Below are 27,373 nucleotides of genomic sequence, written 5' to 3'. Positions count from 1 at the left end.
CCAAGGGAAGTGGTGATGGCTCCTACCCTGGGGGTCTTTAAGAAAAGGCTTGATGCCTACCTGGCTGGAGTCATTTGAGCCCAGTTTTTTTCTCCTGCCCAGGCAGGGGGTCAGACTTGAAGATCTACAAGGTCCCTTCTGACCCTACTTCTATGATTCTATGAAACAACATAGAGTTGAGAACAGCATTTTTCACCAGTAGTGGTGAATTCAGATTTGCTTTCAACCTTGTATCCTTTGTCACAAGAATGGGGATTGACCAAAAGCTGTATCTGAACTAAACAGACATTACAGCAACCAATTTTCCTAGGAGATAAAGGACAGTGCAGGATGATTAATATGATACCATGGAGGTCAGATTCTCTCCTAGTTGCACCAGTATAAGTTAGGGATGTTTCCATTGAGATAAATGGAGTTATACCTCTGAAGTCTTCTTCCCATTAAGTTTTAGATCAGGCTTACTCTTAAAAGGTATGGGCAAAAAACTGTGATACTTCCTTTGCTATTCTCCTCCCTTCCATTTTCTTGGCTTTTAAGACGTTACTGACAGTTACTTCACTCTAATAACAAAGGGTCCAAATTCCCCATCTGTTATCTTGAATAATTTTTACTTATGTAAGTAATCACATTTGAGAACAGGTTGCAGAATAGGCTGAAAATAATATGGTTTGCAACTGGTGGTGGTGATGATAGTGCATAATAATGCCTTTTGTTACTGAAGCAGTAATCCAAAGTCCATGCTGCATTTTGAGTTCTATTATTTCATTTCGATCTTCAAATGTCTGAACACCAGAATTATTCTGCTGAAGCTTTCATACTTTATAATAGTTCGTCATTATTTAAAACAGAGACTACATAATTAGTCATTATTCAGAATATTTAATGTTAAATATTCACATAAAAGCAGAATATTATATTGAGTGGTTAGTTTTGATGCCAGGCTTCTTTAAATACAGTTTTTAGCAATGCTGTACTTAAGATATTTTGTATTATGTGTCAACTTATTATGCAAGGCCTATTTTTCAAGGAACCTCCAAAAAAAGCTCATAATATTGCAAAAGCAAACAACCCAATTTCATCAACACAAACTCAATAGTTGTGCAGTCACATATAAAAAGAGATGTGTACTGACATGGGGTTTCTGTGCAAACACCATTAGTTATGATAGAAAAATTAATGGTGTCCTAAAACTTTCCCTGTAATTTCCTTTAGATAAGGGCACTGGCAGCTCATTGGCTGCTTCACTGGCCAGAGCATGAAATAAACTCCCAACCGAAGAAATCTATTCTCTTTCTAAAAAGCAGTAAAACATATATTATATCAGATGCATCTGATCCTGCTGTCTATCCCATTTGCAATTGATTTGCCTGAAGATCGGCCTAAAATCTCTAATTTTACTTCATGAAATAAACTGTTTGTTGGCCTTTTATCTGAAAACCAGTTGACCTTCTGTCAATTGCCTGATGACTGTCCATTCACCCAGGATATAGTTCCCAAAACATAGTTGACTGGTCATGTTTCATGGGTGGGGGCTGAGCCACCTCCTTTAGAAAACCCTTTAACCCCATGCTGCCATTCGTGCAAGTATAGTACTGCTAGTATCCTGTGTGGACTCCATAGCTATGTCTATATTTCTGCAGTGTTCTTGAAAACATCACCATGAAGCTTTCCATTCTTCCCGAGCCCTTGACTCCCTACCCAATGGCCCACACATTCCTGCTCTGAGTGTATCAAAAACAGAAATAAGGCAGTGAAGCCACCATGCCCCCAAGCTTGAGGGGAGACCAGCATCTCAAAAGTAGCATCAAGAGACAATCTAAGGACGGCTTTACCATCTCATTTCTGGAATGTGCAGAACAGGAATGGCTAGGCTGGATGTGCTTCCCAATTGCTTTCTCAAGCACACTGGAGTAGCAGTATAGACACATCCAAAGTAAGATGGCTGTCTCAGGAAGTCTGAGGTTTCAGACACGTACTCAGGACAGTTTGCTTATGTCTATGTTCAGTATCTCCTGCCTGACTGTATGGACCTTACTCATAACTTCTGTGCACTTGGAATGGTCTTACAACTTCAAATAAAAGAAAGTGTATTTGCATCTAGGAAACAACTCAGATTAATCTGATCAGTCTTCCCACTTGGGACAGGGCCTCAACTGGTATAATCAATATAGCTTTCCACAGTCCTCTGGGCCAATGCTGATTCATACCATTTGAGGAGTTAGCCCCCCAAAAGACCTTTTGGCTAGACCAGGAAACAGATATCCAGGTTTCAATATTTTAGAATATTTTAATGTTTCACCCTAAATTGAGATGATAAAAAAAATTAATTGAAATATAGACCTGAAACTATGCAATATTTTGTTTAAGGAGCATCAACAGGGTTCTGACACAGCAATATTTTGATGTTTGAGATTAAATAAATTGTTCAGAGTGCCTAGAAGACCTGAGTCCAGGGGTTCCCACCTCATTGGCTTAGGTGGCAGGCAGATGTGGACGGAGGAAGCTTAGCAGTTGCACAGCCTAGAAGTCCAGGACACCCTATCTTCCTGGCAACATGCCAGATGTAATTAAAGCTTTCAGTGGATTTGGCGATTCTTCAATTACTTTGTTTTCTGTATTTTTAGTATGTTAGCTAATTAAGATCTAATAAGTTTGGTGAAATTAGATATTTCAAAGCCGTATTTTAATTAAGCTGACTCATGAAAGAAGCCTTTTACTTGCATGTTTCACTCCATTTTTTTGCTGAGGGGCACCCTTCTCTCTGAATAACCTCATTACCTGCTTCTGTCATTAATCAGAAATTTGTCAAAAACACCAGTCTGGTTAGTTTCAGATCTTGGTGTTCAGTGGAGGGAAAAAGTGAAACTAACAGGAACCATTTCAGTTTCAAGCATCATCCTGGGTTCCCAGCTATCCTGTGCAATGGCCTGCTAAAGAGTCTAGATTTCTCAGTCAGCTGGAATGCCTGGGGACCCAAACTGCCAAGGAACTGGGGAAAACTTGCATATCTCAGTAAATTACCAGGTAAGCTGCTAACAAGCCAGTCATCTTAGAAACCCAAGGTCCCCGGGAGACTGCCAAGAGGTCTGTGAAAATGTTAGGAAGCCCAAGGCTCATTGCTATCCTACCAGATGGGCTGCCAAGGAGTCTATGTTCTGCAGTTGCCCAGGAAACAGACCACCGAGACATGGAGACAGGCAGGTAAACTGGCAGAAAACCAGACACATTTTCAAAGAAAATTTTCCCATCAAAATATTCATGAAGATCTCCATGTTCCTGCAGACAGTTTCAGCTTAAACAAATAAGTGTTTTCCAATAGAAAAAAATGTCCTGTCAAAACATCTCCCACTAGTACTGCTTTTAACGTGCTTAATGAAAGGGTCAAGATACAAGAGGTGCTCAGCCACATTTTCCCCACAGACTGAACAACAAAACTGCTTTCTAGTGTGTGACAGGAATGAGCTTTTCACATATAGGATTTTTTGTGCATCGCCGCAGCATAAAGGTTTGGAAGTTCAATATTCATTGACAAGAGAGTAAATTTTGTTTTTATGTATGCAACTTCATTATATCAGCCAAGATTCAAGTTTAAGCAGACAAGGTTCTTTGAGTAAAAGATTTAAGTTTAGGCACTTATGCAGGATATCAAGCCGTCTCAGCCTCAGAGTACTTGATTAATTGACACCATTTCCTTTGCTGAATTTTTTTTCCTTTTAGTAAAGGCCCTCAATTCTGTGGGGGTTTTTCTGTCTCTGCATAAACTATAAAGTTTCAGTTTGGATCTGGGAAAAACTGGGACAATTAACTTGCAGCATCACAAGCTTGTAAAATATTATTTTGTTAAGTGTCCATTTGAATAACATTTCACACATACATTAGCAAGAAGGTATTCTCTATCAGATAGTACAAAAGGAGCTAAACCTTTGCCCATATGTTTAGTCCTTGATTTTGCAAATTTTCTTTAAACAAGTTTGGGATCCAGAAGTCAACAGCTGTTTCAGCTAGAAAGGTATTTCACATATTGAGAATCTGCTTACACAAAGCTATTATTGTGTTTGTATAGACAAAAATCTGCTTGCTTAATTAGCACTGGGAGGCATGTACAGAAGGCTAGATGTTTCCTGGCTAGTTTTCAGAAGACTGCAGGTTTATAATGTTTAATTCCTAAGGAAAAGCTCTTTAAGAAAATGAATCCACATATATTAGAATAACTACTTTACATGTGGCTCATCAAAGCACCTCAACAGCGAAAAACTCCTTTTACCGTTCTGCTTAATTAAAATCCAGCTTTGAAATATCTAATTCAACAAAACTTACATTAGGTGTTAATTAGCTAACAGGAAAAAAAATAACCTACCTAGGAACTAAAGCAGGAAGGATCACTAATCTCCTGGGTTTTAGTAAACAGACCCACTGAAAACCTTAATTACATATTATTAGCAATCAGTATGGCTATGTTTTTTTTCCTATCAATATTAATTCCATTGCGAATACTTTATAAAAATAAAAATTTGATGGTGGCAATCAAAATGGATCATCATTCTTTCAGAAAAAGCTGGGAACTCCAATCATCTGAAAGTAAGGCATGGAAATAAACTGAAACACATAATCCCCAAAGGGCCAAATTTTGTGGGGCCATCAAATACCAGCAGCTACTACAGAGCCCCGTGATTTGCCATAGCAGATTAAAGCATTACTCCTCAGTATGAGTATTCTTTGTTCCTCTGTGATCAGCAGAGAAAGTTAAACCCCTGGAATTCAGTTGTGAATGGCTGTCAGGAAAATTCCTCCTTGACCCAGAACTCAGCTCAAAGACTGTGGGTTGGTTGATAAGTACCTGAACTAAGCTTAAATGAGTGTCTTGAGCTTCATTAAGTATCTCTCACACTGGCATTCAGCACTATTGCTGTTGCATAAAGGAAGGGGAAAGAAACACATGTGAAAGAGAGAGGAGTTCAATGGAGGGCAGTAATAGAAAAATCTCACACTTAATGGTGCTATAAGGCGATATAGCAAGCGATAATGGCAGTGTTCTTTCTTTATGAGATAATTCACCCAGTCATCTATACTGCCTTTAACTAGAGGAAATAAAGGCCATGGTAATTTTTGTGTTATTGAAATATGCAAGAATGTCAATTAATGGTCAGATTTAAGCAGCATACAAAGTTCACTATTGTCTCTAACAAGTGCTACTAGTCTTCACCGCACAACTTAAATGAAGTAAGTTACTGCACAATGCAAGTCTCTAAGGAGGCTTTTTGGCTGTAGCTGTGTTGGTCTAAGGACATAGACAGGCAAGGTTCTTAACACGCTTTAGGGCTCAATCCCCCTTCTTCGGGCATAGGAAGTCTCTGCTGTTCTGAGACTCCTTGGTCTCTTCCTATGCCTAAAGAGGGGCGATTGCACCCGAAAGCTTGCAAAGAACTTTTTTCCAACTGCTCAGTTGATCTAATAAAAGATCACATCTACTCAAAGTGTCTAAGCAGGGAGTTCATGCAGCAAATTCACGCAATCTCCAACTACCCCCTAACTTTCCTCAGTGAGTTCCCCCCAGTTTTGTTCCCAGTGGTTCAGATGGGAAGAGGAGATTCTATGTGGGTCTGTAAGCAAGCTGGTATGCCTGCTCCTATGCAGACAGGCTTGGTCCCCTTAGAAACCCCTTAGCAAGTCCATACAATAGTCCATAATACAAACAATAACCCTTGACCCAGACAAACAAACAAATGAGCAAAACAAAACCTTTAGCCTTTCCCCAGGTGGTTGGAGAGGGCCCTTCAGCTCTAGTCCTTCCTAGAAGAAAGCTTCTCAGGCCACAAATGGCTCCTTCCCCAGCTCAAGCCACTTGCTCTCTCTCTCTCCCATTGGGCTTTTAACTGCCAGCTAATTACTCCCAGACTGGGCTTATACCCCGGGGTATCTGCCCCACTTAAAAGGGCAGACTGCCTTGTGAGAGTGTTAGAAATGGAGTGTTGTTAGAAATGCACAGTTTGCATCTCGTACCTGATAAGGAAAACCCTGCCAAGGACTTTTTTCCTTGGCCAGCTTTGCTACAGTTTTTCTTAAATCACTCCCTCCCCCACACTCCCCCTGGTTTTCTCATGCAGATTACAGAAGCTGGAATTCAACTGACTGTGTCCTTGAAAGGGGGGGGGATTTCAACTCTTGGTGACCTAGAGAACTTTCTGAGCATGCGCAATTAGCTGATGCATATTTACTTATCCACCCTGCATACTTAAGTAGTTAATTATAATATACATGCGATGGATGAAGTGACATAGCCACATACATGTTTGTATGAAACGGAAATGAGCTGTAAGAGTTCCTGTTTCTGCACACGTGCCCAGGAGGGGAAGGATAAAAACCAGCTGAAAAAGTTCCTCAGGGGTTCGGAGTAATCTGAGTTTTTTAACTCTGCTCTGACCCTATTTGCAAATACACCTTTTGTGCTGCTAATAAGTGTGTGTCTGAGAATTTTTTGCGAGCCTCCAAAGAAACGAACCGCTTTTTGCATCAAGAGGATCCCAGAGCAGGCCCCTCTACAGCCTTGCACTGGGAAACCAACACATTTTCCACACACAACCAGTGCAGAAATTCATAGTTAAATATGTCCTTATTCCTCAAGATCTTCCTTCTTGAAACATGAAGTCTAACAGGCAAACAGACACATTTAGATATGTGGCACAGGAGCATACACCTCAAGTCTTCTGCCATATGAAACTAGCCTTTGTTTTCTGGAAATTTGCTTTCTGTTTCTATAAGATCATGGCAAACAACTGAAGGTACAGAGGTTCATTTTGCACAGTTGTAAGAATCAAGCATTGGATCATGTGCTTTAGACCAGTGGTGCACAAGTGGGGAAGAAAATATTAGGACTTCTATTTATAGTTATTTTTTATCTAAAAAAATAAGAAAGAAATTAAGCTTTACTAATATTTAATATACGGATTGACACTGGCGCCCTCACTCGGTCCATATGTCAGACAGTCACATCTCATGTGGTACACGAGGTATCCTGGGGGAGGAGTGGGAGTTTCACAACGCGGAGGGGTTGACAGTGGCACCCTCACTCATATATTGGGGATGCATGCTCAAAAAATTTTTACTGATAGAGGTGTGCTATCAAAAAAGTTTGGAGACCACTGCTTTAGACAACCCCTACGCAAAAGAGCACATAAGCAGAGGCTTAAGCCCTAATGGCTTCAATTAATTAAAATACACAGCCTAAGTAATATTTGTAACCCATTTATATTTGGGTAATGAGCACCAAAAATATGCCCAATGACTTGTTCCAGGGTTATCTCTAATACCTTTAAGAGGCATTCAGAAATAATGGTCTGGCCACAATAAATTTATCCAAATATAACACAAGAAAAAATTAGATGCTGATAATGACGGACAACCTACACTGTGCTTTAAGAAGAGCTCTAAAGACATTTTGCTTAATACTGAAAACACAAGACCTCACTTCAGGAAAACATTTAAAAGCTCTTTGCTCACTTGGAGCCTCACTCCCTAGGGATAATCTCTTAAATTGAAACCTGGAACAGATGGACCAGTAGTCTGAAGGAGAACCAAGACACACTTACTATGGCTTCATGTTAAATCTACATCTGTAGATTGTTCATAAACACACAGGGAGCACATTATAAGCATGGTTCTGTAATTCAAAATATAAGAACAGCTAGTGGACGGTCTCATACTATGGTGACTATATATGACTAACAACTTAAACTTGCCTTACAAACAAGATAATATATAATATATAAATAGATAATATATAAGTAGATATGCCAAAATTACTACGAACATAACCCAAATCCTGGTCATTCTTAGCCACATTGTATAAATAGTTTATATTGGGTTAATAACTTACTAATTTATGTACAAATTCTAACTGCATATTTAAACATCCTCTAATAACTTACTAACCCTTTTAAAACTATTTATAAATGTGGCTTTAATATAAGAGGTAGCCAAACACAGCATTAAAAAAATTATGGACATTTTTACACATTAGCAATTCATGCAAATTAAAAGCGCCCACACGTCACATGTATCAGCATCACGCGCATCCTTGTGCTGAAAAAAGTGGAGGTGGAGTGGTTTGAATTAAAGCTCACTGGACGTGTTTTGTTTTAAAATCACACCACCACCATTTTGTTAGCATGGAGATGCATGGCGATGCTGATACATTAACATTACTCAAGTCTGCTCCAACACGCTGGATTTCCAGTACGTTGGAGTCAGCTCCCCACATGTGTGTAGAAGCCCTGTGTTTCTACATAATCCATTTTTAGAGGTGCCCTACAAGACTTGACACATCTCTCACAAAGATTATTTTAGAATTAATTTTATTTGAATATTATCCTACCACATATAGTTATCTGCATTAGAAGTTTGAGTCATCTTTATTAATAAATTAGTCACCACTTTGCATATGAACTGATTCTACCGTATGAACACTTTCCTGCAAGCATCTTGGGTTTCAAATTGTAACCAAACTTCTGAGATCCCCAAACTGTAAGAGACTAAAAATCCTTTATCCCTGATTTTTTTTCAGTTTAATTAAGAGTTTAAAATTTTAAACAAAATATTAAAAATTAAATAACATTTTTTTTAAAAAATCACTGTTTATACAAAAATTGAATGAACATAAGAAAAATATTAATGACATAATGTTATCAAAGCTTGAAGTTAGAAATTAATATAAATGTGCTAACTGTCCTTCAAGTATTTAGGATGTGTTGATGTTAAGCATATGAGTAATCGATAAACTCCACAGAGTTTTAAAATAAAATCACCAGGAAGGACTTCTAAATTGTCTTCAGTCGATCAATCAATCAAAATAGCATCAGTCAATCAGGACTGAATCTCTTCATACTTTCACTCACCTGAACCAATATTTCCAACATTTTTTTAATCCTATTCTAGGTCATATCCAACACCATCTTCTTTCTCTCCTGCTCAGTGCTGTGTGGGTCTGTGACATAGTACTTGCTCCCTTACAAATGCAGTCTCTCCTCATTCAGTTCTGCTCTCCTCCTAGCTAAGCAACTTTATTTCTCAAGCTTAATTGAATCCCACACCTATATTCTGTGACACCTTTTCACTATCTTTGACTCACTCCTCAAATACTTCCCTCTAGTTCTCTTTCCTCACAAGTTGATTTCTGCATTCTTTCAAAATAAAATGATAAAATATCCCTCTCCCTTTGATTTGCCTTCTCTTCCCTCCTGTGTTGTTACAGCTCCAGAGGGTACAGACAAAAGTGACAATTTTCACCCAATCTGGCCACAGATAGCAGTCTACAGCTATGACCAAACACAAGTGCATAACTGAGTACTGCTTCAAAAATGGCTGATTAGATGACAATCTGAACTCTCATTGCATGAGGGGTTAATTGACATTTCAAAATACAGCACCTTCTGTAGCTTCTGCCTGCCTCCCACTGTGTGGTTGTTTTGAGAATGGGAGGGGGGAAAGGGAGTAAAGGGAGCTCAGTCTGGGGGGATTTCAGCCCCTGCCAGAAGGTAGGACAGGTGTATTGGAGCCCCCCCACCCAAGGTTGCGGGGGCTCCAACTCACCCACCCCACCCTTCAGCACTGCCTGGGGAAACCCTGGAATGAGCTCCCTCTGCTCCTTTTCCCCCCTCCCATTCTGAAAACAGCTCAAGGCTGGAAGAGAGGAGAGGCCATTGCTAGGGAAAACCGGATGCTGGCTGGCATCCAGCAACTAGATTCCCCTCCACCATGGAATCACCAATGAACTTCTGTTTGGTCCAGGGGATCAATGTAATTCTGAACACTTCCTGCAAAGCAGTCTCACTTACACTTCTGTCTGCACCCTTGTCTCCCATCGCAGATGTATAAGTTTCTTATCTGCTCTCCACCTCTAAACCCACCGATTTGCCCATTGTATCCAAGCCCATTCCAACTCCTGTCACTCTTCTCCTTAACTACTCACTCTTCTCTTTCACAAATATGCCTCTAGCACAAGTATGCTTTCACCTTCCATCTTAAGAAGGAAACCTACCACTGATCCCACAATCACACAGGCAGTGAAGCTGCAACTTGCCAGTGCCCCCATGCATCCTGTGTTCCCAGGTGCCTAGAAGCCTTGCTATGCCTCTGCTAATATTCATCTATAAAAACAAAAGGTTTAACAAACTTACATAGCAGTGAAGGTTCAAGAGTCACTAGGTGACATTAGTTCCTGCAGCATGAAGTGGGTTTCTCTTAGGGGCCTATTTATATCTAAAATTTGCTCCGAGGAAAAAGGACTTTGATGTGAAATAAAGAAATGAAAGATGACTTCATCATCTCTGATGGATTAGGTAAAAGGAGAAGTTTATCAGCAGTTCAGGAATACAAATGGCCATAGTTGAGGCTATAAAATAGGTTATAGTGGACACTGCTTAATGCTGACATTCAACACAGTGTGTGCTGAGCTAAGATGTCACCATACTCTGAGTGAATTATTAGGCACAAAGGCAAAGGCTGAATGCCACAGCTACACAGGAAATTGAGATATGTCCTAATCCAACTCACTCCACATCTTGTAGGTGTGGAATTCACCCCTAGGCAGAGACCATGAGACCTGTGCACCATTTCAATCTCATGTTGACTCTCCAAACAGGTCTGAAGTGTGATCTGAGTTATAGGTATTGGCCTCCTGTTGGCCCTCTCCACGGGAGTGAAGCTTACCATTTTGGAAAATATATTCCCAAAAACTATTATATTAAACTATATTAAATAATTTACATTAAAAATGTGACAAACACAGTCCTGTTGCCAAAGAGACTCAGCAACAATGACAGGTATAAAATGATAAACTAAAAGTAGTGAGCAGAACCTCTGCAAGGACTCACCCTCGGTGAAATCTGCCCCCTCAGGTTTCTTCAAGAGAGAAGAATGAAAAGGACCTCCTGCATCACTGTGTCTTTGTCCCTTCCTCTTACCAGCAACCACATCATCTAATCCCATTCACAAACTTGTCAAACTCCTTTTTAAAATGAGATAAGTACTTTCCTTCCTGGAATTAGTGGATTAAGAAAAAGATCCAGATTTACTCCAGCTTCAGTCCTGTTCCTGCACCACAAACATCTAAAATGCTCCATCCTCAGGCAGTGAGAGGAGAGCTGTTTATGACTCAATAAAGTAAACAGGTGAAAAACACCTTCACAGAATCCCCCATTCCTGAAGGAGGGCTTTCCATGCCATGAATATTGAGCACTCATTTGTCCATCTGTTCACACTGCACAGAGTTCATTGCAAACACAATAATGTGAAGTCAAATTTATGGGCAGAAATTATAGCCTGCTCTTATCTTGCTCCTGCTTTTGTTTAGACAGGTGCAAATTGTAAGGGGGAAAAGAAGCCAGGGTACATAAAACATGGAGAAGCAAAGTAGTATGGTGCTGTATGAAGGTTTTACTAACATGAATGCTACAGGCAAAAGTCTTGATGCACAAAGAACATGAAGGCACCACATAACAGAATCTTATAGGCACCTAAGTTCAAAATGTAAGTCTTCAGTCACCCATTTACATGACAACTAGTCTTGAAAGTGCCAATCAATAAAGTTGCCTATATGCCTGCTTTTGGGCAATCCTAGAACCTGCCTGCCCCTGACAATGCTGAGCCCCAAATGCCTCTCTCTAAATATAATTGAAACCGAGGCCTACTAGGCCCATTCCCTCTCTTACCTACAGGGCATGGTCTGGGAAGCATCTACCAAAACACACCCCAACCAAAACATAGGCCCCTTCTACCTAATAAACAACCATGTGGGAGGCTAAGGTTCAATGCTGTTCTCTACCTGAAAGGATCTGAAGCCACATTCCAGATGAATACCTCATCCAGAATAGGATACAAGATAAGATTTTCAAGTCTGGCTGCTCTTAATTCTGTCCCATTTTGCAAGGAATTATCAAATATCTATCAAAGAGAGTGAGTGTGAATGAGTGAGAATGCGAGTAGGGCACTTGGTAGGGAGACTTGCAGTCCAATAAATATTGAAGCATTCAGTATTGAGTATTCATTGGAACATACTCGGACCCAGAACGTCTCCATTCCCAGATGAGTGTTCTACTAATATAAAAGATTACTAAACATAAGTACCTGGATTTTCTTTCTTTGATTATGTAGTGGTCCAGCATATATACCCAACTTACTAAACATTAGAATATTGGGTTTTCTAATGTCAGTTTCTATCATGAAACACTACCAGATTATGCCTTTATGTGTTTGCTCGACCAACTGTCCAAAACATTTATATGTTTTGTAGGCTTACCAAATAGACTATGGGCTTTTTAAAACTAACAGAATTATAGAATATAAATGAAAGATGTGGTAAAGACTTGAGAAGTGAATGGCAGAATCAGCTACATAAGAAAAAAAACAATATATCAATTATAAAATAAAAGAAGGCATTGTGTGTGTGTGTGAACGCAGCGCGCGCACGTGGCGCGCGCCTTCTATTTGAAACAAATCTAGACAGATATGAAGTAAGGTAATGCAGTTAGTGTAGCAGTGTATAGCAGCTAGTGGCAAAGATCGGGACTTTCTAAAACAGAAAGGCAGGGCCCCATCTTTGTAACAAAACACGTATCCTTTAGCTCTAATAGTTGAGTCTTATTGGATTTCTCTAAATGCAAAACTTTATTTTACAGATATAATACTAAATCAATGAAAATATTCTGTCCATCACTTTGCTGTCCATCATTTGAATATATCTTGTACAAGAGAGAGCAGTTTAGTCATTGCATTTAATAATTGTTCCTTTCCAAAAGAGTCCACCAGTCTCAAAACTATTCATTATACTTGAAACAGGGAATACAGCTGGAATGGGTACTATCATGTATATGTAGTGTTGATTTATGACTACCAGTTTATTACATGATCTTCATCCACAAAAAATACCTATCGATTATACAAATGTATCCACACTAAATATGAGCATCAGCAATGGGTGCAGTGCAGAACATAGTTTAACTGCAAGCATAACCAAGAACAAATTGGCTAGGTACCAACATTCAAAAATCCCAAGGTAGATTCAAGCTACAATATTTAATCAAATAGAAGACAACCCTGATAAGACAACCCTCCAATAACTATATTCTATATATGGATGATTTATAAATTTGTTACAATTTTTCAGGTATAGGATCTAATTATTGAAAAATTGCTTTGAATTTGTCATCCTCCCACAGCTATATCAGGGAAAATAAATCTGGGGGATCAGGTAGCCCTTTGCTCCCCATTTTCCCCCAACTTTTCCCCTGGCAGCTGCTTCCCCTTCCCCTTACTATCAGACCCTGCTCATCCTAAGCATGTGGAAATGAAGAGCAAATCTGAAAACAGTAACCTTTAAATTAAACATGGCTGTAGCAATTTAGATATAATACCCATAGACTTAGTTTATCCAGAATTGATGCATGTTATTTTTTTTTTTTAACTGCTGCAAGTTAACCCAGGTACTCCATAAACACCCTTTTGAGCAGTACTTTGGTACTAGTAAAAAATCAAAAGACTCATGATTTACTATGTAGTTCACTGGGGTGGGCCCCCAGTATTACATACAGTTCACCCAGAATCCCTCTGTTGCACCCTATCTCAGCCTGCTGCATACGATTAGTATGGCCTGCCACCCACAGAGACATCACAGCTCAGTACAGCTCGGTGTGCATGTATACTCCAGATACCTCCCACAAAGGATCCATGTGCTAACTCCCACTCAAAACCAGGGATCTGGGGGAAACAGATCTGGGGGGAAACAGATTCAACCATGGATTTTACCTTTTACTGGTGGCAGAAACAGATTTCTCATTTTACCAGAGAAACCTGCAGATTTTGCAGTTTTGCAACAAGCCCATTGCAGACTGGCAGAGTTCCAGCCTGCAAGGTGCTGGGAGGGAATGGGAGGAGGGCAGTCAGGTAGGGGGCACCATGTACATGCACATGGGCACCAGGAGGAGCCTCCTGGAGAGCAGCTCCCTCAGGTAAGTGTAAGGTGGGGGGATGAGGCCCCCATAGGGAAGGAGTTGGGCAGGGCAGGGGCTGGGCCTGGAGCTGCTGCCCAGCTGGGGAGTGCCTGGTGCCACAATGCATGGCCACAGGTCCCCGGCAGGGAGCAGAACAGGGCCATGGGTAGCGTGTCTGGGGGCGGAGGTGCGTGGGTGGCTCCCTGTGGCCAGGTGGGGGTGAATAACGAAATCTCTCTCCCTGGGACTCACCTGCCATGCTTTGGAATGATGGAAGAATAAGTTAATTCCCCAAAGAGAGAGAGTGCAGTAAAGTCACCCCAGAAGCAGGATAAAAGAACACTGGTTTATTAGTAACCTCCCACAGGTCGTGGTCTCCCCTTTCTCCACCACTGTGCAGCCCACTCCCACAAGGCAGTCAGCTCCACTCCAGTCCCACTCTCTTTTCTCTTTCCTGCGGTACCGGCAGATCCTTTCTCCCCGGGACCTTCTCTCAACCAGTAAGTTTCTCCTCTCTTCTTCACCTCCTACTTCACCGGTCACTGTGGTTACCTACACCCAGTCAGCTAGTCTTATCCGCAAGCTGCTCCAGCGCTGGGTCTATCTCTCCTGGCACCCCTGCTGAATCTCTCCACTGCGCCCCAGGGGACAAAGGAAAACCCCTTGCTGTGGACTTAAGTAGCTGCTGGTTCCTAATCAGTTAATATTCATGCCAGGTTCAATCCCCTTCCCAGCTGTATTTATTAAGCAATTAAATTTGCCCTGTCCCTGACCTGACCACTTGCAATTTAGTAACATCAAAGGAACAGGGCTGTCTTTGCCCTGTTACACTCCCCACTTCTGCATGCACTCCCAGGGGCAGGAGGACCCGTACAGCTCCAGAGCTGTGCGTGGGGTGGGCACGGGCTGCCTCTTGTGAGCTCAGATGGGGGGAGGGGCTGCTCCCTGCTCCTGTGTGCATTCCTGGGGGACCCCCAGATCTGTGTGTGGGGTGCAGGTGCATTCTGCCCACTTCAGGCTCATTGTCCTGCCCTGCTGCCCTCCCCCAGGGCCTCTCTCTTGATGAGAAAAATAGAGGCCATAGAGGCATCGGGTCCCATATCAATAGAGAACAAAGGACAGAGAAGCAAAAAACGAATGTCCTCTATGATGGCCACCCTACCTACCCACCTTGTTTCCCTGGGATAGTGAGATAAGTAGTGGGGGAATCACCTGGGCAGGGGGGGAGCAGGGAGCAAGAAGCTTGCCCCCCTTACCCATACATATATACCCAAGAGCTTTCCATTGCCAGCCCTTTCCCCAGGAGACCCTGACTGGGCACAGCCCATGATGCCAGCAGCCAGGGAGGGAACCCAGCATCTCACTCTCCCTGCAGAGCAGCACTCGTGGCAACCATCACTCTTTGCTGGGGAACCCTGCTCTGCACCCCCCCACACACACACACACCCCTACCCCATTAAGCCCTGTGGTCTACCGAGAACCAGCAGCAGTGACAGTGGCACAGAGAGCTGGAGGCTGCAGCTCCACTCCCCGCCCTGCCACAACATAGTCTCACTGGGTCCCGTGCACAGATGGCACAGGTGCCCACAGTCACTGCTCACTTGCTCTCCCTGCCCTACCCTGCTGCTAACAGCTCAGAGCAACCAAACCAAGTCCCAGCATGCCTCCTTGTTGCGAGGGGAGGAGGGCAGGGGAAGCCACAAACACACCTGGGATGCCAGCAGACTGCAACCTAACTTGATTTGGGAGGGGATCCCATACTGAAGTTTTACAGGCTAACTAATTGATCTAATGAAACCTGATTAAGTCTGATATACTACATCCATCCAGGTCTACCTTAGACCAGGTTCTGCCATTTTTAAACCAGTCTATTTGCACTGAACTTCTGTTCTGTTACAGGTTTAGACCAGTTTCAGATCACTTCTACCAGTTTATGTGCAATGTCTCATTGTGTTAACTTCCATTTCAGTAACCATAGCAGTAGATGAAGCTTCTAACGCAGCAGGATTCCAAGGTCTGTAACAACTTCCATGAACTGAGAGCTAGTAATCAATTTGCTCTTTCTACCAGTAAAACCTTTCTAAGTGACACAACAAGAAGCTATCCACTAGGTTTGAAACTCACCATTTTAGCAAAACCAGGCATTTTAAAACAGCCCAGAGTTTGAAGCTGGGAGGAGGGTCTGTTTCTTCCCTCAAGTTCAGAACTTTACTTTGAAAGAGTAAAAGCTGCTTTATTTTGAATAATGGCTTGATAAAAGCTCATTTCTGTCTAAGTCCCGTCAGTTTCATATGCAGCAGGATGAGCTTCCCAGCATGTCAGTTACAAAGACTCTGCAGGCAGAGTAAAAAACTCCTTCAGCACAAACTGACACTTCTCCATAAAAGCAGCTACAGAAAATGCTCAGTCACATGGCATGATGCTGAAGCAGGGGACAAGCATGCAACATCAGATGGGCAAGAGAAAGAATAAAGAACTATGCTACAGTCTGGCATTGCTCTCACAAGTGCTGTTCCCTTACATTCAATTTTCTTTTTGCGGCTTTATAACTTGACATTTTAAATTACATCGAGCTCAAAGTTAACATATGGCTTTTCATATGGGCTGTACTTTGTTTTTCCTTTAAAAAATGACTTAACTCTGTAATTAAAGTACAGATTAAAAATTTAAATACTGAACAATAACTGTACCTTAGGAAACTTTATGGGTTTTGTTATCATTTGCATTTTCGCAGGTAGATGTTAGGAGGGAAGAAAAAGGAGAGCTGGTTGGATTTATTTTAAAAGGATGAGCTTTAACTGAAAAAAGGCTATTGCACATGAATATTAGGTATTTCTTAAGGTTTCAGTGAATGGCAAGTGTATGATTAGTGTCCCAATGTATGAGTAGGCTCACAGAATAAGTAGACCGCAGAAGGTATCAGTGGAAGTATGAGCAGTACTATCATTTTTGTATCCTGTTCTCAGAACCCAGAGAAGACTGGGAGTGTATTTCACTCTGTGCATTAATATGTAAATCTTTAACAGTTCTGTTGTGTCCAAAGTAGTTGTGCATCTATGCTGTTGTGAGTGGAAGAGCTTTATTTCACATGAGGAATAACATCTGTTCTCAACATTACAATGGCAATAACAACCAGGAATGTCAATCACAGGTTCTTTTACCAAATCTCCTTTTTTGATTTTTCCCTAGATCTCCTTTGCCCTTGTAGTAAATGGAAGCTAAATTTACTCCTCTTTCATTGATGTTAAGTCATCATTACTTAGATTCCATTTACTACTGGATAAGAGGATGTCTATTGGTAGTTGCATAGAGTGGGTGATATGTGAAATGCCTGAGCCCTTTTGACCTTGTTAGTATATGGCCAGCCCATGTCACTGGAGTGCTTCTGTTAATTTCTACTAAAATTAAAGTAAGAAATATTAAACTAAAAATGTGACTAACTTAAAGTTCTGCAGAAGAAGGCTGATATGAATTGTATAAGGCTTAGAAGCTTAAAAAGTTCACCTATCTAGAAGATTAAATTACATTCAATGATACTGAATTCCTATATTAAATTAGAGAGGGTGCTTCCTGTACAAACAGTGCAATTTTAGAGCTCCAGAATAATCTCTTTCCATGGTGTGCCTCTGAAGTCAGACATACTTGATAATGCTAAGAACCTCAAGAATACTTCTATGTGGATAAACTCTTATGGGTATTAACTAACTAATTGTCAGGACACTACTTCAGCAGAAATGGTCTATCACTGAAAGAAAAGAAAGTCATGAAACACAGGCATCTTGGAAGCTTCATCCGAGGCCAATATAGAGGTCCAGGTCAACGTTAGCTAATTAGATCACATTTTAGAATGTTATTTAACTCCTAGAATAATGAGAGGAGATGATGGAACAAGAATGATATCATAGCAGCGATGAATTAAGAAGAAACAACTTACCTGACTCTCGCTGAAGTCAGTGCGAGTTGCCCTGGGTCCTTGCAAAAGAGCAAGAGAACGATGGGCCAGATTTCACCTCTATTTCATCTGTTTGATGCATAAGCAGATTTAAATATCAACTTGCAATTCTACTGTGGGCGGGTTCACCTTCTCCTCATTGTCTTTTTATGATATAACCTCAAAGGTCAGATGATAATGTATTACAAAAGTAGATGCATTAATAGATTTTTAAGGGACTTGAACAAATAGAAACACATTTAGTGGTATAAATCCTCTTCGATGCCCAGTAAGTAGAATAGAACATAGCTGTGGAACAGGATGCAAAATGCAGGATTTCTTGTGTAATGTAACACGGGTACACCCATGGGTATGCCCTATTCTCAACTGGATGGGATGTGCTGTCAACAGCCCAAGCAGTCTCACACCACTCTCAAGGCTGCTCCTCCAGTGGTGGCTTCAGGAGCCTTGGGCCAGTGCCCACTGGGGGACAGCTCCCCAGCTTTTTGTGGCTCTACTCTTCTCAAGTCCCTCACCACATCTGCCCAGCGTGCTGAGCACACTGGGCTTTTATTCGCAGGCCCTGCAGGCCAAGTCTGCCAGACCTGCAAAGTGCAGTCTTCAATCCGGTCCACGGGGTCCCCGCATCCCCCCCACTCCAAGCAGGGATGGGGCAAGCCCCTCCCAGCTGTTGCCTGATTGGTGGAAACGTTCCACCAATCCAAAGCGTCCTTCTCCAAGCCAGGCTTGCCAGGCAAAAGCAGTGAGCCCACCACAGTAAGGGTTGTTTCCTCTCCACAGAGGTCCCTGCATCAAGTCTTTCAATAACCATATATGGGCCCCATGCTCCTACTGATTAGTACTTGCTATATATTAAAAAATAAGGCGGAGCAGTACAATGCACTGTATGGCTTTAAATTTAAATGACAAAATTCATACACTCTTTACTCAATGGTATCCAAATCTTTCACAGAAGTTATCCTGAAGGCCATTTCAGCCAGTTTTTCAACAATTCATCTGTGGCATTAAATCTTTCTTAAGATTAATTTTGCAGTGCATTCCGTTAAGATTTTGAGTGAACAATTAATCATAAGACTAAGAGACTCTTAACCAATTGATGGTTTTATGGTTATAGTTATTATTAATCACCAAGTTTTATTTTGCTTTATTCTTCATAATACTGCACTCTATTTTTTCTGCAAATGCTTCATACCTAGTTCATCATATTCCAAATTCGATTGCTCCTGTATTTAATACAAAACATAAAAAAAGAGATTCATATGTAGGTAATTGACAACTTTGAGGTTGATTTCTGATTTTAAACAGGAAAAATTTTGAACATAGGCAATAGATGGTTATTTGACAGCAGTAAGCTGATGTTCAAAATAAACCTAAGATCAAAAGGGAGCCCCTTCTCTGGAGAGTCATCACTTACTTAGTAAAAATATCCATGGGTGCTCTGATTGTGCTAAATCCTCATGCAATTCAAACACAAAACAATCAAGGAGATGTTATATCTCTTGTTTAATCTGTATTTTATCCTTTTGTGCTAGATTGTGCCTTTAGGCTCATCCCTAAGTGAACTTCACTACCTCAGGAGGTGCCTGTGTTTCAGGAGTGTACAAAATGTACTACCCTAAATAATTTGAAGTAGGCAGTGCCACAGCAAAGCTAGCCGAGTTCACAAGGGGCAATATTCTACATGCCAAAATGAAAATTCCTCCTTAACCTCCTCTTTGGCTGGTGTATCTCTGTGCCCTCTCCAATAAAAGAGCAAGCTGAAAATGACTACCAAGGTCAAGAGACAAAGAACAGAAGTCAGGGATCCTAAATTCCAACTCCAAGTCCTCTAACCTGACTACCAGAGATCCAAGCGTGTTACTATCTTCTAAGATATTAATACATTTCCAAGATATTCTTACATTCCCATATTGTTTTAACCATCTAACAGATAGGCTCCTGCACTCCTGCCTAGATGGTCCCATTGAATTTTTTCAATATCAATATACTTTTGATAGCAATTTTGCCAGCAAACAAAAGAAATCCATGCTATGATTACAGAAGGATATCTTATAATTCTGAGGATATGTATATAATTCATGCATATTAAACCCCCTTTTAAATGCATGAGAAACCATATAATTCTCTGAAAACATATGTTCCTTCTCCTTATTTGCAGTACGAGGCATTAGATTTGCTCCAAACAAAGTACATGTTCTGTACTTTAAGGAGACAGCAAATACATACCTATTAAGATCCTTAACTCTATGATCGTTAGTAATACTAAATAATTTAAGAATCTTATAGAAGTTATGGAAATGGCCTATTTATACGTGAGCTGACTCAGATTGGCAAGCTTTAGAGAGAAATTTTCCATTACATTTTCTGTTTAAAAATGTTCTTGTCTCATCGTCGCTTGCTTTTCTCCTTCCCTCAAAATTTAGTTAAGCAAATCTGTGAAGTGGGCCACATTGATCCCAAAGAGGAGTTATTTTTCTATTCCCATGCAGCAGGAGAAGTGTAGACAATGGCAATGTATGCCTTCCCATTTCCCACTACAGCTGAGGAGGCCACCTTTATGAGCATGAGGGGACAAGAGTCTTCATTTCTTGGTTTTCATATTGAACTTAAAGCCAAGATACCAGCTGATCACTGACAATGGATTAATGCTTATGACTTGGCCACCTGTCCACTAGAAATTAGGACTTGTTTTAAGCAAGTTAAACTAAATTGAAAAGCCATTCATTTCTCTGTATCCACAAAATCAAACACTTCAGCCTGAAAACAGCTGACTTTTCTCCAATAAAATTATCGGGGGGAAAACTGAAGTTATCTTCTCCAGGCAAAGATCACCAGAATTGAAATCAATCACTGTGCATGGGACTGACCTCTCTGGGTGCGTCTACATGGGCATTTAATTTGAAGCAATAAAGTCTGGAGCAATTTGAGCTGGAGTAAACTATTCCCGGGTACAGTTCCCAACAGTACTATCTTTCGGCAGTATTAATTAATTTACTGTGGCTTAATCCCATTGCACATGTAGACGGTGACATTTTACTCTTCATCTAATTTGTCTACTCCATAGTGAAGTGCACATGTAGACATGGCCTCTTACTAGTTTTCACAGGTGTAGTGCTACAGCGGTTGGAGGCCAGCAGTAGGCCACGATAGCCAGCAGAGCAGGACTCGCACACTGAAGTATAAGTTAGCCAGGTAAAGTGTCAAAAACCTGGTTCTGTAAAGCAGTGCATATACCTAAATTGCTGATGTTGCTCAGAAGGAAAAGTAGATTGCCTCTTGGGACAAAAGCTTGCTACAGCACTAGCAGCTACAGATCAGTTAAGGTTTGAAGAGGAGGCAGACCCCAGACAAGTCTTTAAAATTGTGATCTTTTTAGCGACCCCAGTGAAAGAAAACTGAGATGTTACATTCTTTCCCTCTTCTTTCTCACCTCCCATGAATTGATATTTCTGCTCTCCTGACTCACTTTTTGGGGGTTTTTTGTTTTGTTTTACTCTTATTTTGGAGGTGGGGAGGGCAGAAAAGTTCAATAAACTATAAATTAAAGAGTACACTTGGATATAAACTCTCCCTGTACTCTGGGAAGCCCTCAAAGCAGCTGTGTGCCTACAAGGCACAATCCAACCCTGTCTGATTATGACATTTTCAATAAATCACTGGAGATTTTTTTTAATACTTTGTTTGACAAGTTGCAGTTTGTACCTAGTTAATTCACTTCCTAAAGCATTTTTTAATATATCACATTTCAAAAATTGCAGAAGTTCAGAAGCTCCTTGCAGGGTATGGCTAGAGTTTTTATTCCTTTTATAAACAGTTACACTGCAATCACCATCTAAACTGATTATGAATGCAAATCTAGATATGCAGCAAATGTTTGAAGTTTATGCTAAAATTAATCCTGGTCAGTTCTGCCCTTTGCATCTTGGAACATATACTTGTAGAGTGTCTAGACTAGTGTTTAGGCATGGTGGCTATCAATTAGCTTAGGAAGCAAGTGCTCTAGTCTAGATGTACCTGTAGTTATACCCTGATTCACTGTAGAACTGCATTTTGTGCAGTCATTAATACCTGTATAGAGCAAATGTAAAATGCTACCAAGTCAGAATCATATAAATAACTGCAGGAGGCCCACAGCAGTGATCCTAAGGAGATCAAATTATTCTCTCCTTTAATTCAAGGTAAACACGTCTGATTTCAGCAGTGTTATTCTGGATCTACCTTTGCACAGGTCACATTAGAACTGACCACTACTATTTCTCTAGCCCACTGTGCTTATGTGATTGGAATATTGCTCCAGTGAATTCAAACCATTCATTGTGCTGAAACATCAGTTGCTTTTGTGCAGATGACTTTAAAATGTTACTCACAAAGGTTTTATTGTCAGGATGAAGTACTCTGCTGCAGTGCTGGAACCACGACATGTACTTAATACCTGTGTTCACAATTGGTTCATGTCGTGTGTCTGCAACTGCGTATGATCTGTGCCTATGTACAGTCCCATAACACTGCACCAGCCCTCTGCAGCACTATTCTCTATGCTACCTCCATACTTTTCAGACTAGGTTTGCATACCAAAAAAACTGACAAGGCAATTTTTTTTTCCCAGCTGCAATCTATGAGAATTAGGACATATATGTTCTCCTGCTGTTTTACAAAAAGTGGCTTAGCTTCCAGATCAGTACTTTTAATATAGCTCAAATTAGTTTAGCCATAGCTCAAAAAACACTTCATTGTTTCAGGTTGTTAACCACAGTGTCTTATAAAATGAAGCATGTTTACTGTCATTTTGAAAAAGTCATTCTTCCTTTATGAATTTGGCAATGAAGAATTTAAAAGATACCAGTGTGGGATTGTTATCATGCACAAGCCAAAGCTGTCAGGCCTCATTACTTCCAAGACAAAAATTACAGAATAATGTATTAAATGCTTGAATAGAACCACGCAGTGCACCATCTCTATAACGTGGTAATGGGATGACACCATCAGCCTGTGCTATGTACTGCATTGCTTTCCCCTCCCCCTTCTACTGCAGTAAACAGAAGTCTGCAGATGATAAACATTTAAGTCAAAATCGAACGGCTGTATTTATTACACACAGCAACACCCAGCAGTGCTCCTATTGTTATGATCTTATTATAGCCATTATAATAACCCTTCTTTGCGAAGAGGGAAGGAGGAGGTTATAACTTGGCAGTTTTACTTCTTATCTGCTTGACAATTAGCAGGCGGATTTGGAGGCCAATATAATTTCTTTCTGATTTTTTTAAAATAAATAAATATATAAATGCCTTCTTTTGTCCTTTGGTGTAAAAAAAATCTGCTTTCAAGAGGTTTATTGTGACACTGAAGCTTAAAAAATGACTTGATTTTTCAAAACACTATTTGGCAGCGACTTCATCCTTGTTAGAGTTTGGTGCCTGCCTCTTTATTTGAAGTTTGTTTGGGGTTTTTTCCTCTCTCCTAAATGGGTGAGTTATTGGACTTTGATGAGCAGCTGGTGCATCTGTGGAGCAGCTGCACTCCATAAAGTGATTCATCTCGGGACGTCCCCACTCCTGTTCATTGCAGCTACTGTCAGGAAGTAAAATGGCTGCAGCCCAGACCTGCCCCCACAGACACAGTAAAACTTCAGAGGACAGTGTATATGTCACATGCATAAAAACTGCATAGCATACCAAAATTACAAGATCCAAAAAACTGCTAGCCTCCCTTCCCAATTCCATTGATTTTCCCATTCCAGTTCTCCTCTGTGCTCACCCATCCTATGGCCATTAATTCCCCTTTCCTACACTCAGTTATTCCCCTCCAAGGTTAATAGCATCACACCTCTAAGATTGTCAGATTGTTTCCCTTCTCAACTGCTACTGCTGCTGCTTCTTCCCTTTCTCACACCAGCTGCACGGTGCTCCCTGGGCTCTCTCACTGGAAGAGGATGACAGGGGATAGCTGACCAGATATCGATTGACCATCAGAGTCAGACAGGAAGTCTTAACCACCGGCCCAACTGACTCTGACAGCTGCCAAAATCCTGCTGAGAGGCTGTAAAGATGGATTTGGGTCCTGAATTAAATGCCATTACAACATACACCTATTTTTATTGGTGGGGAGGGGCTCTCAAGTTTTATGTTAAAAATTATCATGTTGCTTGCTAAGTGTTTTTTTCCCCCCAAAATAATCATCTAGAGTGAAATTTATCCATTCGCAGAAAACCCACACAAAGCTTCTCCACCAACTTCAGTGTAAGCCAAACTTTCATGGTTTAAGTTTATATGGTAACCGGGAATTTATATGGTGCACAGAATTTGTGTGGGCTTCCTGCCCAGAGATGAATTTCACTCTCTTTGCACTTCAAAGTCTTTAGTTTCCCATAAAGATTTTCTTAGTGTGCCTATCTTTGTTTTCTTAACACATTTCATTTTTTTTTGCATTATATCCTGGTACCTAGCAGAACAGACCAGCCAACATCAGTCAAGTGGGAAACTGAGCATGTACATGAACAGACCTCTTCCACTTGGCTATAAGGTACGATACCACATGAACAACAGAATCCAGGCAACAGTACCATTGTGGAAGAGTATCTTAAATCATAAAATAGTCATGAAGAATCTTACACTCACTTTGGGGTAGTTCATTTTAAATTATTCAAAAACTGCCATACACTGAGGAGCAGGTTTTCAGAAATGGCCAGGACTACTGTTGCACCAAATTAATGGCCAGTTTTTCAAGATAACATTGCAAAACTATGCTTTATTAGAAAAGTGATCTCTTACTTGGAGACTGGATCCACAAAAAAGGCTTGGATGTTGAAACGTTCAAAGTCCCTAGCTTTTAGTTGCCAGCTGCCTCATGGAATTCTAGACTCCCTGTATAATGAGAGAGCTGCCCAAGAAGAGCGTCCACAAAAGCCAGCACTCTAAGGAAGGAACCAAAATTTCATAGATTTTATAGACATTAGGGCTGAAAGGGACCTTGCAAGATCATTGGGTTCAGCCCCCTGCCCAAAGGGCAGGCAGTCAGCAAAAGTCAAATGATCCCAGCAAGATAGGCATCCAAGTGTTTCTTAAAAGGAAACCAGAGTAGGTACATGCACCACCTCTTGGGGGGAGCCTGTTCCAGGCCCTGGGGCCTCAGAGAGTAAAGAAGTTTTTCCTTATGTCCAGTTTACAACAGTCTTCTAAGAGGTTGTGACCATTGGACCTAGTCTTCACGTGGGGTGCTCTGGTAAACAGATGTTCTCCCAGTTCCTGGTACACAACCCTTATATACATATAGGCTGCCACCAAGTCATCCCTGAGCCTATGCTATTCCAAGCTGAAGAGTCCCACGTCTCTCAGCCTCTCCTCATAAGGCCTGCTCTCTTGTCCTCTAATCATTCTCATAGCTCTCCCCTGGACTCTCTTGAGCTTCTCTACATCCTTTCTGAATTGTGGGGCCCAGAACTGGACACAGTATTCCAGCTGTGATCTCACCAAGGCTGAGTAAAGTGGGAGGATGACTTCCTGGGTCTTATTTGAGATGCATCAGAAGATGCAGGCCAGAGTCTTGTTTGCTTTGCCAGCTGTGGTGTCACACTGGTGACTCATGTTCATTTTGTGGTCAATCATGACCCCCAAGTGTCTTTCAGACATGGTGCTAGCTAGCATAGCACTGCCAAGCCTATAAATGTGGTGTGGGTTCTTTCTCCCAAGGTGGAACACCTTGCATTTCTCAGCATTGAATGCCATCAGGTTTTGATCTGCCCGCCTTGTAAGCCTGTCAAGGTCAGCCTGGATTACCGACCTATTCTCTATGGTTGACTGCTGTGCCCGCCTTGCTTCAAGTACCCATTCATGTGCTGCCTTGGTGCGGGCACCTGGTGATGGGCACAAGGAGGCTTCATACAACCTCTGACAGGGACCCCGATCATCCCACAGAGGACCCCAGAACCTTCCTGCCATGACTTTGAGCATTTCTTCAGTGGTGGGGTCCCCCGTTGGTGGCCTTTTGAGGTTGGTTGTTCCTCCCAGTGGATATTTGTGGGACTCTACCTCCTTTACACCCCTTCCATATGCCAGCCTCTGGTGGGCCACCTAATCTTGTTCAACGTGTTGTTCAACATATTGACCCATATTGTTCAATAGCTTCATTAATGATGTGGACATGGGAGTAAGAAGTGGATTGGCCAAGTTTGCTGATGACACCAAACTTTGGGCCAAAGCATCCACATCTGAAGACAGGAGGGCTATCCAGGCTGACCTGTACAGGCTCAGCAAATGGGCGGACAAGAATCTGATGGTGTTTAACACTGAAAAATACAAGGTTCTCCACCATGGGAGGAAAAACCTGCAGCATTCTTATAGGCTCAGCAGTGCTATGCTGGCAGTGCTACGCTGGCTAGCACTATGGAAGAAAGAGACTTGAGGGTCATCATTGACCACAAGATGAACATGAGCCTTCAGTGCGAAGCTGCAGCTACTAAAGCAACCAAAACGCTGGTTTGCATCCATAGATGCTTCTCATGCAAATCCCAGGACGTCATTCTCCCCTTGTACTTGGCCTTGGTGAGGCCGCAGCTGGAGTACTGCATCCAGTTTTGGGCTCCACAATTCAAAAAGGATGTGGAGAAGCTTGAGAGAGTCCGGAGAAGAGCCACATGCATGATCAGAGGTCAGGAAAACAGACCTTACAATGACAGGCTGAGAGCCATGGGGCTCTTTAGCCTGGAAAAGCGCAGGCTCAGGGGTGATCTGATGGCCACCTACAAGTTTATCAGGGGTGATCAACAGGATCTGGGGGAACATTTGTTCACCAGAGCACCCCAAAGGATGATGATGTTGAATGGTTATACAGTATTGCAAGACCATTTCAGGCTGGACATAAGGAAGAATTTCTTTACTGTCCGAGTCCCCAAGGTCTGGAATAGCCTGCCACTGGAGGTGGTTCAAGCACCTACATTGAACACCTTCAAGATAAAATTGGATGCTTATCTTGCTGGGATCCTATGACCACAACTATGACCCTTTGGGCAGGGGGCTGGACTCAATGATCTTCCGAGGTCCCTTCCAGCCCTAATGTCTATGAAATCTTGAGGTGGCCGGCCCTCCAGTCTTGATGGCTGTCATCTGTCTCACGTCCCAAGTATTGGTTCTTCTTCTTCTTTCCCTGATGGACTATGAGTCCATTGGATATTTTCCTCTCCTGCGGGTCACTCTTGTGTTCTGCCAGGTGACTGCCGTTTCTCATGGTCAGTCCTTGGTACCCAGCTGCCACCCAGGCCCCTCACTAAAGAGTTGTCAACCAAATAAAAAGTATGAAGAAGACAAAGACAACTGAGGAGTAGGCACAGGTTAGTAGGAAACAAAAAGGGAAAACCACCCAGGAAAGAAAACAAGGCAGGTGCAAAAAAAGACAACTTAAGGTCAGGCTGGAAAGCCTTCCTAAACACGGTCTGCCCTAAAGC

This window comes from Crocodylus siamensis, chromosome 6, assembly GCF_052110815.1.
Source record: "Crocodylus siamensis isolate JL-2025a chromosome 6, ASM5211081v1, whole genome shotgun sequence".
Classification (NCBI taxonomy): Eukaryota; Metazoa; Chordata; order Crocodylia; family Crocodylidae; genus Crocodylus; species Crocodylus siamensis.
This window is presented reverse-complemented; position numbering follows the sequence as displayed.